Source organism: Triturus cristatus, chromosome 4_2 (genome assembly GCF_964204655.1).
Source record: "Triturus cristatus chromosome 4_2, aTriCri1.1, whole genome shotgun sequence".
Taxonomy (NCBI): Eukaryota; Metazoa; Chordata; class Amphibia; order Caudata; family Salamandridae; genus Triturus; species Triturus cristatus.
Window position 1 is genome coordinate 72,882,654 of NC_140586.1, and position 13,011 is coordinate 72,895,664.

At 45.0% G+C, this 13,011-nt stretch overlaps 1 protein-coding gene across 3 annotated transcripts in view; it reads left to right on the forward strand.

The window, feature by feature from the left end:
* Positions 1–13,011, forward strand: part of LOC146833012 (TLC domain-containing protein 4-A-like) — a 375,443-nt gene that overhangs the window by 158,564 nt on the left and 203,868 nt on the right. The window contains exon 7 of one of the 3 annotated variants that reach the window (XM_085600575.1): positions 1–8,377. This exon is cut by the window's left edge and continues 3,955 nt beyond it. The exons of the other annotated variants lie outside the window; for them this stretch is intronic. The gene's annotated coding sequence lies outside the window, so the exon portion shown is untranslated. Of the gene's footprint in view, positions 8,378–13,011 lie in introns of those variants that run through there. 3 annotated transcript variants of the gene reach the window in all.

Sequence of the window (13,011 nt, forward strand, 5' to 3'; positions counted from 1 at the left end):
CATTTTAACTGAACCAATTGGACAAACACACCTGAAATCAATAATTTGTGAAAATAATTTAGTGTCCTTGATAACATGGACTATTAGCATATTGGCAGTATTCCGCACACGCCGATAAAACATTTTAGCAGGTTAATTCAGTTGGGGGCCCAGGCAAATAATTTTTTACTTTAGGGGAGCTTGGCATGAAACAATTTAAAGACAACTGGCAATAGAATCTGTTGACTATAGCAGAAACCCCCCAGACTTTGTAGGCAATTTAAGAAAAAGCCACAGGACATGCCAAAGGCAGCGATGTGTATTAGGGAAGGTTGCGCTGCTACCATCATGTAATACCTTGTATGTTTAGCTTGCACTGCCTCTGCAAACATGATGTGGGCATTTAGGAAGCTTGCAATGTTGTGGACCATCCCATACCATTTTAAAATGATGGGAGGTGAAATGGCTATTGTCCGTGCTGTATCACTTCTACATGTGGGGGAAGCATGCAGTTGTGATTTGTGCTGTACCCTTGCTGTGTGAAGTAAGGTTGTCCTTTTGTTGCTTGTGCTGTATCTGTTTTGTGCGTGAGGGAAGGTTATACTGTTGCTGTGTCTAATGAATCTGTTCATGTGTGCGAGGAATCTTGTTCAGCTGGTGTCCAGCTGTACCTCTGTGGGAAGGAGGTTTGTACAGCTGTTGCCTGAACTGTATCTGTGCCGTGTGTGAGGGAAGCTTGCACCTCTGCTATCCTTGCTGCAACTGTTCTCTTGGCACCTGCTGATACTAGGTCTCCAGCTTTATTCATAAGTATTGCTTGCCCACAGTGAAGCTTGGTTTCATTCTGTGCTGGTACGGCTGATAGCCTGGAGTATAAGACCAGATTTCTGTATCATTTAAAAGCCCCTATGGGCTGTCGCTCACTCCCACCACCATCCACTGTTTTACCTTGTAAGAGCACAAACACTTTTGTTCACTTATGAAAAGGCCTTCTCCTTATTTTTAGAAGAAGTCTTATTGTAGAGATGAAAGGTAGACCAATATATGTGTAGTACTCGGATGACCAGCAACAGTTCAGGTATCTTTTGGGCATAGGGGCATGAGGGTACAGTCACTTGCGTCTCAGTGAGGGGCTTCAGATCTGCGGAGCAGCATGTGATATATGGTATGTCTATGCTAGGCAAGCAGTCAGAAAGTTGAAAAAGGTTTGGGCGTACAGCATTCAGCTGTTCCAGGAGCCAAAGTGCGTAGACCGTACAGAACAGGCTCCTAATGCACCGTTTTCAGTCCAACACCTTTAGAAAAGAGAATATACTTGCAGAAATGTTAGCATTTACTCCACTGGAATATCAAGGGACCACCAGGGTGAAGATTGAAATAGAGTACGTTGATGCGACAACTAACCACCAGGGGTTTTTGTATGGATAATACATCACTTGGATGGGGGAGGTGTAGTCTGGAGCTAGAAACCCATTCCTCCTGAACTCCAATTTTATTTGAACAGTGAGTGGGAAGAAATGTTGAGAGGGGCTTGTACTCCCACCCTGCATCATACAGGAAAGAGCAGCAACATTGAGATTTGAATCCCCACACCTCATCTCATACTGATGAGGGTTGAATTGTGAGATCAGTACATTCCACACCTCATCTCGTACTTAAGGAGGGGATGGGTTGGGAAACGTGTACAGAGATCTCGAGTTTCCTAGATCCATGCATGAGTAGTTCATCTAGACCTGGTATTTCCCTTAGCATTCTGGAGTTTGTAGTCTTGTTGATTCCAATATAAAATCAAGACAATTCTGAAAAGGCAAAGAATAAACCTGGACTTGATGAGTTCCTACACATCAACTTGGGAAACTTGAGAACTCTTGAGTATTGACATGCCGACACCCCATGTGGCCACAACTCATGTGAAGTCATTCGTCCAAACACTGGCGAGACCCAGGCCTGCACAGACATTTGTAGCAGACGACCTGCAATGCAGGCACTTCACATCAGAGACAAGGGGGGTGTCAACATGTGGTGAGCAGGCAAGGGGCAAGGGGCACGGGGTTGAGAGGTGCGTGGCTAGTGCACCAATAGACATTTCTCTGCCATTAAATGGGACAGTATATTTTCCCTAGCTGTTGCAAAGGTGACATTTAACTGTAGTCAGCAGGGTTTTATGAATTCTTTTGTTTACAAATGTTTGAAAACTAGGAAATTGAGGGGCTGAACCGGATAATGCACTCCTCTCCGGAGTTTGGAGAAAACACGGAGTCTTGTTAACTTTTGCCTTTTTGCTGAAGTTTTACCTTGCTCGTGGCATTTTGGTACCTAGGGGAAGCCTTTCATGAGTGTCTCTACCTGGGATGTTTCTTCTATGAGATCTCATTCTTAGCTCGATCTGTGCCTCCAAGCTGAGTGAACACGTGTCAGTGCTCCAATCATTCATAGAGTTCTTTTCCTGCAACATGGAGCTTCCTGCTTTTTATCGTCAAGGAGATACGAGGCCCTTACACAAGATTACAGCCCTAAATGTCAGGACGCTGCCATCATGTCTGCATGCTGCTGACATTGTCATGATGATGCCCTGATGTTAGTATGTTGCCCACAATGTTGACATGCTGCACAGGATGCAGACATGCAGTCTACGGTGGTGGGATGCGTTTGCAGCATGAACCTATATTATATCCACATGCTGTGCTTTGTTCTGCCATCTAGTGGTTGGGTCTGGAGGTTTCTTGGAAATTACGTTTTTTCTTTACGTGCCGACTCTAAGCAGACTTTGCATGAGGCACTGGGACACTTTCCACACGCTCCCAATGCCCCAGTACACGGCAGTCATCTTTAGATTCTTTACACTGCTGGTGGTTTTGGAAGTGAAATGGACAGCTGTCAAGAAATTTACTGTTTCTTCTTTGGTTTCCCAGTGTGGACATGCCACTTTGGTAATGCCAGGATGCTGCCACAAAATAAACAGGTTGTTGACCGTCAAGAAATGCAGTGCTAGGATGCTGTTCGCATTTTTGACACACTTCTGACAATGTTGCAGTGATGTCTTGAAGTCACAGTGCTGATGCTGCAGAAATGCAGCAGCTAATGATGTGGAAATGCACCTCCGTCATGATGCCGATCATGGTGTCCGCACATTGTGGACGAAGCAGCAATGCTGCTGGCAAAGTTGTGGCTATGTCAAAACGATGATATCAGAATGCTGCTGACCGTGTGGCAGCGCCATATTGATGGCCATGAATTCGACACCCAAGAGGCGGTGCGAAAATGTTGTTAACGTAGTTGTGAGGTCGGGATATTTACTGCCTGTGATGTTAACAAGATGGCAGTGAAATTGTGGTGATGTCAGAATGCTGTCCAGAAACACTATTGCAGCCGGGCCTCCGTATCGAGACCTGTGATGATGACACTACAGATGTAAGTAACACTCAAAACCTAGAGATGCTGATTTACTACTGACAAGACACTGCTGATGGTACACTGACAGTACTGCTGTCATCATGCTGCAGCTTCATTGGCAACCCCCCAAATGAACATCATAAAAGGTTTAGGCGATAGATTCGAGAAAAGGCAGAGCATGTTCTTTAACTTCTGCGCCTTTACTAATGCACAAAGAAAACAGGTCCGGCCTCTGGTGTTGCTCCTATGTATTTTGCTACACATGACCAGCCTTTCAGCAAGAGGGTTGCAGCCATGAACTTTAGCTTTTTAGAGGAAAAAAAAAAACAATTTTAGCTAACTAATCACCAACAAAGGTCAGCCTTTTGACGGTGCCAGATTCGGATTAGAGAGCATGCCTCCAAGTAACCCACATGTTGAGTCCCAGGACACCTGGTCCTTCATAAATAAGGTTGTTGAAACCCTGCATCTACACGTTATGGTGTTTTTACAGTGTTATTGATCTATTTTTATGATTAGCAAGAGGCTTGGGTCCTGTTCTGCCCTTCTACAATCGCTCTCCTTTGCAGCATACTGTGGTGCGACGTGCTCATGTCTGCGCGTACCTCTGCTTTGATCAGAATCCACCACTCATGCGTTGTACACGTGCTTTAGGGGTTTTTTCTCCATTCTCTGCTAAGCACTACAGGTCTGGTGAGTGATGATGCATCGGCAGATAACAGCAGTTGGTACAGATACACGCCATGTTGCAAGAAGACGCCCTCTCACATTTGGGCCATGTGCCTTTTTGCATTTTGGGCTTCAATTTCTAAGTGGTTGCATGGAGTCTGTCCCCTGCATCAGTAAGTTTGATATTTTTAAAATTTTCTTTCACTGGTTATTGTTCTTTCTCATTCAGCATCTGACGGCGACCCATCATACACTGCCAGTCTCCACTCTGCACCTTTATCATTCACGCCTACATTGATCCCTTTTCACACGAGTCCTGGTTCACCCTTTGTCTGTGCCCCTCGTGCAGTCTTCATCTCGTACATTAACCCCTTTCATGTAACACTAATTCACAGCCTGTTCTCGCACAATATCGCCCAGCTCAGCACATCTGTTGGTGTCTACCACTCTAGCCCCCGCAAACCAAGGAAGCCATGCAATCCTTACAAAACATTTGGTCAGGTGGAATGGGTTTGGATGGCCATACTTGCAATCGGACACAATAAATGTTTAGTTCTAGTGATTGCTCAACATCCCGAGCATGATTACACGGAGAGAGAGAGAAATACTGACTTGCCTATTTGCGTCCGCTTGAACTATTCCTTAGGCAGGCATGGATAAGTGCAAAGAATTCAGTTATTCATGCCCTGGAAAAGCAGACAAGGTTCACTTTTCACAGGCATGTAAACTGTATGTTATTTTCTACTCACATGCTTGAAAGGTGCCTCTGGTTTAGTATTCAAGGGTGTGGAGAAGTGCACGTAACTCTGTTTACTGGTGTGAAACGTGTGGGTGGTTTATTTTCTATTGATGTGGACAGTTGCACGTGGTTTAGCATTCCAAGACATGCAAATATGCATGAGGTAAGCTATTCAAAGATGTGGACTAGTGCAATTGTTCTACAATTCACAGGTGTGGAAATGTGCATTTGGTTCACTATTAACAAAACTGGAAAGGGCGCTGGGGCCAGATGTACTAAGATACTTGTCACAATTAGTGATTGTAAATTGTGAGCATGCATTTTTGCCACCAATGTTTTATTTTGTGAATAAACCAATGCACTGATAATTCAGTTAGTAAAATACTGATTAGAGGGGGTCGCAAAGCTACCTACCTAGTTAACATTCCTTACGCGGGTTCCAAATTGTGATTCCTTTTGAGGGACTGCAATTACATGGATGGTGACCTGCAAAGGTCAGCAGACCACAATCCCAGTGATTACATTTCAAAACTGAAAACATTTTTTTATTGATGCAGCCTGATTTGTGCTTTAAAAATAGAAATAAAATGTTTACATTTTTTAAAACTACAGTGGGAGATGGCAGTGGGCCTGTGGACCACTGCTTTTTCTACTCTTGAAACTGCAACCCCAATTCTCACAGTGTAAGAGGTCCAAAGGGGACCACTTCGCAAATCAGTTACCACCCCAACTTGGAAGTCTGTACTTTATATCAATGTTTGATGACCAGAATTCCAGTCGCAAACAAGTTATACATATACTACTGAATCTTAATTTGGAAAGGATCTCCTCCGCGTGCCCCTTCCAAATTGCAGTTTGGGTGGTATCCATCTCTAAACCCGTTTTAGGAATCGGTAAAACTTTACTGACACCTAAAATTATTTTAGTACATACTAAATAATGTTTTAGGTGATCACAAACCCTCTGATTTTGCAAATCTGAGTGTTTGTGACCACTGAAAAGTGTAGTACATCTGACCCCTGGTTCACACATGGTTCAGTATTCAAACCTGCAGAAAGATGCTTGTGATTCTCTGGAGAGATGTGCTAGAGTGCACAGGGGTAACACTTTGGAATAGAAAGGTGCACATCATTCACAGATGTGGAAAGGCAAATGAATTTCAATTCACCAATCTGCTTTTGTGCTCATCGGTGTATTCGTGAAAAGGTGCACGAAATTAACTTGTTACAAATGTGGAAAGATGTACAAGGAGCAACTCAAGGGTGTAGTAACGAGCACATGGTTCACTGTAGTATTAGAAAGGTACACAGATTTCCCTGTTCAAAGAAGTGAGAAGATGTCACTGTTAACAGACTGCCGAAAGGTATGTGGGGAATTGAAAGAAAGTGCATGTGATGGAGTATTCACATGAAAAGTACACACATTATATTTTAAAAAGCAGAAGGAAATAGATGTAAAGTCGCACTGCAGCCAACCTCGAAAAGGCACATTTTATATGTAGCTGATGTGGAAAAGTGCATGTGGTAAGCTACTCAGTGAAAATGTGCATGGTTCTCAGTTTATTACGCTGGTCCAAGCCCTGTGTGATTGCTTTTTGCCCAGAAAGTTATAATTCGTATTGTTTTTTAGTGCGGGTGTTTTGAGCAAGTGTGTGCAAAACCCATGTAATTTGCTTTTGTGTAATTGCATGAAATTTCGCAAAAATTATGCAAAATTACGTGTAATTAAGTGACCTGCAAATCCATTATTCAGCGCTATATTTTAGCTCAAATGTGCCTCTTGTCAATGTTTGACAAGCGGCCCCATTCATGGCAATATAGCGTGAAAGAACACAAGTGGCATGAGCAACTGCCGCTACTGTTCTGGCCGTTCACTTTACTCCAGCACGGTTGTGGTAACATTTTGCCTTGAGTAGCGTGTAATTCTTGGTAACTTGCGTACTATGAACTTCCTAAACGTACGCCAGCATAATTTAAAAATCTCACCTGGGTCTAGTTTTAAGTATTTGGTGACATGGGGGAAACATAATAAACCCCATAGCTTGTACATGCAGGAGGGAGGGGGTCAGCAGTGCTCTGGTGAGTTCTGCATATCTGGGAGTCACACGTGGGACCCTGTGCACGTGAGAAACACGGGGGAAAAGTGGCAGCATCATTGCTGTATTTTTCCTTTTTGAATACTAATCTGAATTATGAATAAGTAGATGCCTGTTGAGTGCAGTAGGGGGAGCTCATAGCCAGCGATTTACAGCTAGGCGTCCCGGACCAGCAGTGTGTTGAAACAAATGAATGGTAGTGATTGAAAGTGATTTTCCTTTACCTCGTGGCACTAACGGCATTTAGTGCATCTAACTCAGGGACCCTGCTGAAGACATGTCTTAACACTATCAAGGGTACCACCTTCACCGGGGGACATGGGACCCTTGTGGTGGGTCACCTAACCCATTTTAGTGCCCACTCCTTTTGTTCACGGACACCTTCGGAAGAAACACTGGGCCCTCCGCCTTCACAAGATTCCCGATGTGCCCTTGAAGAGAGACCACTGCCAAAACACTACGACCTTGAAGAGAGACCACTGCCAAAACACTACGACCTGTTTCATACAGATGTTTCTTTAAGTAAATGTGACATACTCCTGACTTACCCCCAGAATTCTTACATTTTCCAGTTGCAAGCACTTTCTTTGTGTTTTTATCCCACATTAAAAAACATAACATGGATGACTTTGGAAACAGATCATACTCTACATGGCCTGCTTCTCTGTGCGCCTCACCCTGCTTGTCCGCCTAAGTTGGAGGCTTTTGGATTTAAAGGTGGGCACTTGGAATTCAGTACACTCAATGCTTCTCCAGTCCCGAACTTTACATTCACAAATTATTGTTCTCAGGTGTGTTCATGTAATTAGTTCAAAGGAAACAAAACAAGCCTCCATCACCAAGAATGTATTAACTTATCACATGAAAGTCCAATACAGGAAAAAATGGCCGTTATGACCTGAAGGGAAGTGGTTACCCTGTGTATACATATATTATGCATAATAAAAGGTGCACCCCTTTTATTCTTTAAGCAAGCCACGATTTCTAGAATCTCCTCTGCCTCCTTTCATGAGCTGATAAGTTTTCTTGTCTTGATGGAATCAAAAAGGGCTTCCGAATACTATTGAAAATGCATTTTTTTGCTCGGGTCTGCAACCGAATTCAGGGGAATTTGCAAGATGGTACTTCAACATTTTCTGATACTCTTGTGTCAAAGAGTGTGGAGTGTATTTTCAACAGCGCAGGGGCTCTAAATGCATGCACAGGCTCAGGGATGCAGCGGAAATGCCGGGGAAGCGGTACATCTCTCTGTTATGATATAAATGTATATTCACAACATTTGTTGAGAAAACATGGTGTTCTTTTGTGTAACGCTGCTAATTTATAATGTCAGCGTGGAGAAGATCGCAAAACCGAATTCTTTACAGAAATCGTGCCCAATAGCACTTTGTAATCACTAACCCTAACCACCTGTTTGTATCGTCTCTAACCAGCGTCTTATCAGGAATATTTCGTCTTGAGACTTTATATTTTTGGAAATAAACAGAAGACGTAGTTTATTACATTGGATTCGGGTCCTTTATTTTGCCATCTTTGTTTTTGCCTTTCTGAGCTCGAGGTGTGCGTGAGCTGTTGACCTTTCACTACTGAGGATTCATATCTTGAAAGTGATGAGTGGGCTCAGACCACAAGGCTAAGGTAGGAAATGATGGTGCAAGAGCACTAGGGGGGGCTGCAGGTCAGGGTTGCGATGCATTGGCAGCACACTGTTTGTGTCCCAAAACTGGAGCGGTCCTATAAATGAAGACTATTGGGCCCTGATGAAGCTGTGTGGCTCCCAGTACTGTAAGAGTGAAGGGTACAGCTAGTCGGGGTTAGGATATGCAAGTAGAAGCGACTGGAAAAGTAAGGGCCGAGCAAGTCAGCATAAGCGTGCCAGACTGGCAACACAAAGCAGCCCTGGCAATTTTTGCAGGCCAGCACCCCTGGGGGGTGGATTGGTGGTTGTGAAGTACTGCTTCTTTTGTTACTGGGAGCTGATAGTGCAGCACCGCTGCAAAACCGACCCCCAGTAACAAAACCAGCCCCCACTGCTACAAAACCAGCACCCACCCTTCCAGCCTCCCGGGGAAACGCCTGTTGCCCGCTACGGCCAGTCCGGCCCAGTAGAGTGCACTGGTGGGGCTGTGTGTGGGCCTTGGTACTGGGTTATCAAAGAGGGCAGCAGTTTAGGATTATGGTGAACTGCAGAGGTGTGTGTGTGTCCATACCTGAATATAAATGGGTGCTGCAGGTCAGGATTAGGGTACATGAACTCTGCTGTGTATTGGGTCAATTGTTGGATTGGTGGGGCAGGGTTAAATGACAGCTGTGTGTGGGTCCTGTCACTGTACAAGCAGTGAGTATAGGGATTGAAATGCACTTGCAGAAATAGTAAATTCAACTTAACTGTACCTGTACAGACCTTAAGCATGTATGATACTGCGCTGTCTAATCAGAGGTCGAAGTGGGCGATGTCTGAGGGGCATGATGTGCCCATACTTTTTTTTTAATTTTACAAAAACAGTATCCCTACTTTTTCTCAAAAGACAACCGCCCGGGTGGTTCATTCCTAAATTTCAGACGCCTCTGCCAAAGTGGATGGGAGGGAGTATCAAGTGGTTTGAAGTTGAGGGAGGGACAGACAGTTAAACAAGGAACAAGCCTTACCAGGTTCTCTGCTGCTTGAAAAAACTGGAAACGTGTGTAACTGGTTAATCTGCAAACGTAAAGGCTGCTTATAAGTTGGTATTGGCTTAAATTGATGGAGTTCACTTGAAGCTTCGTGATGACAAAGATGTATTCTTTCTGAGCGATAACGTATTATCAACTGACTTGAGGAATGCATGCTTTTAATAGTCAGATATAAAAAATGTTTACAGTGGGTTCAGTCTATTTCTACAGCCTTCTAGCTCACTGCTTAGGTCTATACCGATTGTTAAAGGTCCAGAACCCAAGTTATAAGCCTGAGCCGCAAGTTCCCAAATAGCAGAAGGGCTACAAGGCTTTTAGAAACTTCTTTCCCCTAAGGATGGAAGAGTATAATATTAAGAAGGGAGAAACATAAAGACTAACACTGGAATATTGGAGCTCCTGGTTTATACCAGCCATTATAATCCCAGAGCTACTCCATTGGCTTCAGTGGAGCTCTCAACATTCCAATGTTCTAATAAAATCTATATTTTGGAAGCACTTTTTTTCAATCTTTAACCTACATCTTTTTTTGCTCTTTGTGGCTGTCTATTTAACATTATGTGTAATTCCTGTTTAAAATGATGATTTGCATATTACCAGTGCTTTCTGTCACAGGCTTTTACCTCGTAACACTAAAACAGACGTCACTATTCCCCACTGTACTAACCAGAAATCAATTCTGTGGCTCTCTGTTACATACACAAATATGAGCAGTGATCACATTAACCAATGGAGGTTTCATAGCGTACACCCAGACCGTATAAAATCTCTTGGTATACAAGATCCAGGTAGTCCCTGGCAGAGATAAGATGGACCAACTCATCCTTGAAAAAGTATGAGGAATGGAAAGCAAACTTACCAACTGGGCAAGGAAAAGAATCAGACTTGATCTCTAAATGGAATACTATGCAGACATAACTGAAAAAACAGCTGGACCGTCAACAACGGGAGATCTATGTGCAGGGGATACACATAAAGAAATGGTACACCCAGGCCTTAAGGCAACAGAGGCAGCAACTCAACAAAGCCGCTAGGAATCTGAAGTCTCAAAATATGGCAGGCGCATACCCCAGATATTTCTACAAAATAAGGAAAGAGTACAAAAAGGCAGTATGGTAGGCCAAGAACGCCCACAAGGACTAGGAGTGGATAAGAATCGTTGAGGATTGCAAGGCATAAAACAGCAAGCAGCTATGGTTCATTATTAAGCAAGTCTAGTGAGGGTCCACAGGAGCGTTAGGAAATACATTGCCTGAAGAAAAGTGGGAAGACCACGTTTCCAAATTATATCAAACCCCCCCCTCCCCCCCCCCCCCCCCTCAGGATGCTCAGGAGTTCTGTCAGAAATTCTCTAAGTCAGATAGAACGCGGATATCACCATCGCTGCAGCAGTCGCAAAATCTACCAGACTCTGGGGCCAGCGCAGATTTATTTACCGGTAGCTGAACAATCGAGTTGTTTGACTCTATCTACCCCTTGAGGTACCAGTGACTGAGGGGACACTCACAGGACTGATTTGGTCGCTCCCACTGTTTGTGGTTTTTTCTTTTTGTCTCAATGCAATGCCGCCAAGGACGAAGTACATTAATGTAGTCAGGCACTAGTGTACCAAGAAGATGGAGAAGCGGCGCAGCGTTGCCACCCCCCGAGTGCGGAAGCGCCTGTTTTGTTTAATGCAATATCATAATGGTTCTGTGCTAGCTTTTAGTTTGGTTTTGTTTTCCTCCACTGTTGCATGGAGAAGGGCACTCCCCCTGAAGTTAGGAAAGGGGGATGGGTGGTGGGAGGGGGGATATGGTGTGTATAGGCAGAAATCCATAACATGGTTTATCGCTAATTTGCAGTTGCAATATAATTGTCAGCAGTAGGGTGTTATCGGGCCACACAGACAAGCTGTAGATTATGGCTAAGAGGGTTCAGGCTGAAGCTATGGTGACACTGATGTCCTGGAATTTTAGAGGATTAAATAATGCCCGTAAATATAAGCAGGTGACGACCTACCTGCAGCGCCACCAGATGGACGTCGCCTTTATACAAGAAACACATTTAGAGTCAGCAGTTAAAACTTCATTGGCAACGGCATGGGGGGCCCACAGGTATTTTGCTGGATATAGCTCGTACATGCGTGGAGTTGTAATTTTTTTTTTTTTTTTTTTTGAAACCGTTTATTACAGAATCCAAAAAATATACAAAGATGGGCCTACAACCTTCAGGCCGGCCGCTAGCAAGCAGAAGGAGCATGTGATACAGACAATAGCACGCATGCTGCGGCAGAGGGAAAGTCACAGGAGTTGGAAAGCGGTGGCAGCCACACCATCCGGATCCCACATAACGGTTTCTTTTAATATAAAGAACAACAAAAAACAAATCCACAAGGCAACCCACAATCGGAAACAGCAGCATGTGCTCCCCGAGGAGGGGGACCCCACTAGTCCATAGGAGTATCGAGGGGGGGAAAAGGTCAGGACGGGGACTAAGTAAACTCATTACCCAGAACCGGAAAGACAAACTGGCTAAGGAGACGGGGCCGGTGACGGATCGGGCAATAACGGCGGGGTACAAATTCCCCCACGGTAGGCGTTCCAGGGGCCCCACACTTTCACCCATTTCCCAGGCTTACCTCTCGCAACATACACCACCTTTTCCCGGAACATGCACCAATCCATGTTATCCTTCCACGCCGAGACAGTCGGCGACCTCTGGGAACCCCACAGTTGAGCAATGTCACGTTTGGCCACCATATATCCCAGAGTCACCCACCACGTCTGCGGCACCGAGTAGTCGGTTGGCTCCCACACATTCAGAAGACATCTCCTCGCCTCGGGCAGCAGCGGCACACGCGTAACTACCCGCAAAACCTCATGCACTCCACTCCAGAATCGCGCCACATCCGGGCACTCCCACAAAATATGGAGAAAGGTCCCCAAAGAGCCACACCCACGCTTACACAACCCGTCCACAGTATAGCCCATACGCATCAGCCTCGGCCCCGTAACATAGACCCTATGGAGTATCTTGAGCTGGACGAAGCGAAGGCGGGCCGGTATGGCCACCTCTTTCGGGGAGGCCACCGCAGACACCCAGTCCTCGTCATCCAGCTCCAGTCCATCGGCAACCCATGCCTCACGGAGGCTAGTCAGCAGTCCCGAACGGTCATTGATAAGTTTTTTATAAATTAATGAAATAGTGCCGTCCGGTACATGCCCATCCAGCACTCTATCTTCTAGCGGGGAGTACTCCGGGATGGAGGCGACGTCCGGAAAAACGGAGCACAACGCATGACGAATCTGCAGATATCGAAAATACTCCCTGTCCTGCAGCTGGAATTCTGTCTGCAGCACATCGAACGTCTTGAATCCCCCCCTCGTCCAGAGGTCACCCACCCTGCTGATGCCTATCATGTCCCATTTCTCAAAGCCCTTCGAGGTCCACAGAGAGCCCAGCCGCTCAGAAGCGTATAATG